This window comes from Pyxicephalus adspersus, chromosome 3 (assembly GCF_032062135.1).
Source record: "Pyxicephalus adspersus chromosome 3, UCB_Pads_2.0, whole genome shotgun sequence".
Classification (NCBI taxonomy): Eukaryota; Metazoa; Chordata; class Amphibia; order Anura; family Pyxicephalidae; genus Pyxicephalus; species Pyxicephalus adspersus.
This window is the reverse complement of record NC_092860.1, coordinates 156,270,019-156,273,739: the sequence shown is the minus strand read 5'-3', so window position 1 is coordinate 156,273,739 and position 3,721 is coordinate 156,270,019. Positions and strand designations below refer to the sequence as shown.

The following is a 3,721-nucleotide window of genomic DNA, read 5'->3' as shown; positions in this document are numbered from 1 at the left end:
TGTTCTTGACAGCTTGTCTGTCTGACAATCCACTGGCTTAATTGGATGAGCTATACTTGTCAGTGATAGTTATAGCATATAGCTCTGTGAATTCACTTGTTGGGCTGAGCGGTCTTCATCTTTATTAGTTTTGGGCAAAAGACCCGGCACAGACCCGATGGTGAATTGCAAGCCTTTAAATAAATAATATATAATAACATATTTAAAGTGGAAGTAAACTAAAAAACAGAAAAACTCACTTACCTTTACTTTCAGAGATCTGTCAATGCCACTGGAGGTTTCCTGGATCAGGTCCCGCGTCGTCTTATATTCCTCCTTCGTCTCACGATCAAGACAGAATGGGAGGGGCTTTACCCAATTTTTAATTAGATACAAAGAGTTTTAACACTCCCCCATTTTAGTTTATGTCTGCTATACTACCAATAAGTAAAATAAGTATAAAATATGCCAATACATACAGTATATATTCAGTTCAGAATCTGATCACAGTTTTTTAAGTCATCAAATTCTTTTAAAGCATCAAACCCCTTAACTGTATAGAAGACCAATCTTGCACTTAGATTCTGGACATTTTTTGGGATAAAAGGTACACTACTGAAAAAAGCATGGGGACCAGGAACTAACAAGGGTATATGTGCACGTGAACAAAATACCTTTTGATAGGGAACAGGCTTTTTCATACACTTCAAGGGCAACCATGAAAATATACACAGCTTTTGTGCTTAAAGGTTTCAAATGGTGTTAGTTTTTTGTATATTTATAAAGCAAAGAAATTCTCTTGATTTTCAACCAGACTGCAATGCAGGCATGGAGCCAATGTGTCCAGAAAAAAGGAGGGCAGTGAACTTGTACCCCCACTAACTAACCTCCTGGGTGGTAATCCCGAGTGTGACTCTAGGTAAAAAAAAAGATACTAAAAGCGGTAACACCGAGTCACATTTGGGGTAGGGTAAACCTATAGGAAAAAATAGTAATTCGAGTTTTACCTGATCCCCCGGCGTCCTGCGTCCACTTTCACGTCTTCTCTCTTCCTTTGTGTCTTCTTCCTCAGGCGTCTTCTGTACCCGATGAGTCAGCAGGAGTTTCCTGGGATGTCGGTGGGTGAATAAGTTGCCAGCGGGGTGGGAAATTAAAAATCCATTTGTATTGCATTCAATACAAAATAACTGTATTGAATGCGCATTTCTGTCTGGATTTATATGTGTAAAAGCCGTACATTGTCTGTACATTGTCCTGCATGAACTTTTATTTTACAGTATAATTTAATAGTATGAGTATATTATTTATTTAAAAAAAAAAATTAAAATAAGCCATGAAAACCTTAATTAGAAAAAGAAGTTTGGCAATTAGTGCAAGCAGCTATGTCCACAAAATGTCTGATTTTCAAAAGATGAGTCGATTCAAAAGATGAGTTTGTAAACCTGCCCTATAGCCCTATGTGAAACACAGAGGTATGTTTGTCATAGAATGGGGTGTACCTCACAAATTAGGGAACCTAGTGCTGGAAGATATTCTCATAAAGATTATAATACAGTCCTAGGGATTAGGGATTTCAGTGGGCACCCTGTAACACACGCCAACATTAACAGCAGGTTTTCCAAAATCAGGTGACCAGGAGACAAAATGGGGGCAAGCAAACAGTAACCTCCTTACACCCCAGCTTCTACTTTTGATCTCTTTTCACACTATACCTATTGTATAGTGAAACTTTCTTTTAAAATATATTTCACTAAATTTGTTTACTTCTTTAGGTACTGTTGTTTCAGCTTCTCTATTATATAAAAAAGAAAGAACAAATATGTATTTTTTATATAAAATACATATTTTCTATAATTATATATTTCTAAAAAAATATTATTTTTACAATAAAAAAGAGAAATAAGATTTATAAGAAGTGTAACGTTGAAAACTAAGGATACGTACATAAACTCAATCGTTTCCAGCAACAAACAAATCAAAACCCTGCTGTGCTCTCCTCCCTTCACTTTCATTGCTAGTGTTCACCTTCTGTCGTTCATGAACCCGTCCTGGTGGATCAATGAACAGCATCGGACGACCTTTGTACACATGTCCGATTCTCGTCCAAGATGAACCTGACAGCTCATATCGCCAAGAATCATATGACACGTGTGCATAGCTTTAGATTATGTTATTGTCACGGTCCCTTCCGTGACAGAAGTTTGAGGATCTGTCAGACAAGCTGCATGTGAGGTTATCTGACAGTCTCTTTGTTTTTACTTGTTTCTGTGTTGTTGTTTGTAATGACCAAACCCCTTGTATCAGCTGCAGCTGGTGGTCATTACTGCTCCTCCATTTAGTCTGGTCTCATACTTCATGCTATGTGGTTGATATTCACTGCTGGGATGTAATGAGCTGGTGTGTTGTCCTCTCCAGAGTTCCGGCTTCTCTGTTTGCTATTATGATAAGTTGAACTACTTTTGGTGTTTTGTTGTTCTTTGGTTGTTACTAGGCCTCAGGGAGACACTGGTTCTTTCATAGGGGAAGGAACCAGTAGTCTCAAGCCCAGTCACTACTCCTAGGGCTGTGCAGGGCTACTAGGGCCTAGGTTCCTGTGTATGAGTATTCCCACCATCAGGGGATACTCATACTGTTAGGAGTTAGGGCTAGATTAGGGTGTCTGCAAGGGGTGACCATTCCCTTTTCCCTAGTCATTGGAGGCCTAGTCCCAAGTATTACCTTTGCGTTTCTCTCCCCTCCCTGTTATCCGTGACAGTTAACCAGTTACTATTTTTTGTTTTCAAGCAAACATGCCTGAGTATTCAATTTGGGCTTAAATAACATAATAAAACCTTTTGGTAGAAATATACATTCTAGAAATCAGCACTGGAGGCCAATATGGCGAATATCTCCACAGCCACCATGTATTTCCCTTTGGTGCTCAGATAGGCCGGGATCATGGCAATCCACACACTGCAGAACACCAGCATGCTGAAGGTGATGTACTTGGCCTCATTAAAACTGTCCGGTAATGTCCTCACCATGAAAGCCAGAACAAAACTCACAGCTGCCAGAAACCCCATATAACCCAACACGGAGTAGAACCCGATAACTGACCCCTCATTACACTGAATGAAAATCTTGTCCTGATAAGAGTGAGTGTCCATTTCCTGAAAGGGGTGAGATACAGACATCCAAATAAGACATATTATACCCTGAACAGATGAACACACTGATACTATGGAATTGGCCAGTGTGACTCCAATCCATTTCCTCCAGTAGCTGCCAGGTTTGGTGGCAATGAAAGCAATGTAAACCATGATTGTTTTGGCCAGGAGAGAGGAGAGGGCTATGGAGAAGATGACTCCAAATGTCATGACACGCAGTATACAGGTTATATCCAGGGGCTGACCAAGGAACAAGAACACACAGAGGAAGCTCAATAAGATTCAGACAGAATCAAAAACTCAGGACAAAACTCTGTTTCTGTTATTGGCTTTGACAATGGGGGTATTCAAATAGAATATAAAAAGAGAGTCACAATGGAGAATAGGGTAGAAATTAGGATAAATATTATGGAGATTTCATCTCTGTAGAAGAGAAATTCCAGAGATTTTGCAATACATCAATCCTTCTTCTGATTTGGCCATTCATTCACATAAGTAACAGATACAATGTACAATAATTTTGTTTTAAGTAATAAAATTGTTTTAATCTAAGAAACAAAATATTTCACTTGGACATGTAAAACAGATAACATTTT

At 38.9% G+C, this 3,721-nt stretch overlaps 1 pseudogene; it reads right to left on the bottom strand.

Moving 5' to 3' along the window:
• Positions 1 to 2,831: 2,831 nt before the first annotated feature.
• LOC140327595 (vomeronasal type-2 receptor 26-like) lies at positions 2,832 to 3,467 on the bottom strand (annotated as a pseudogene).
• Between the last annotated feature and the right edge of the window lie 254 nt (positions 3,468 to 3,721).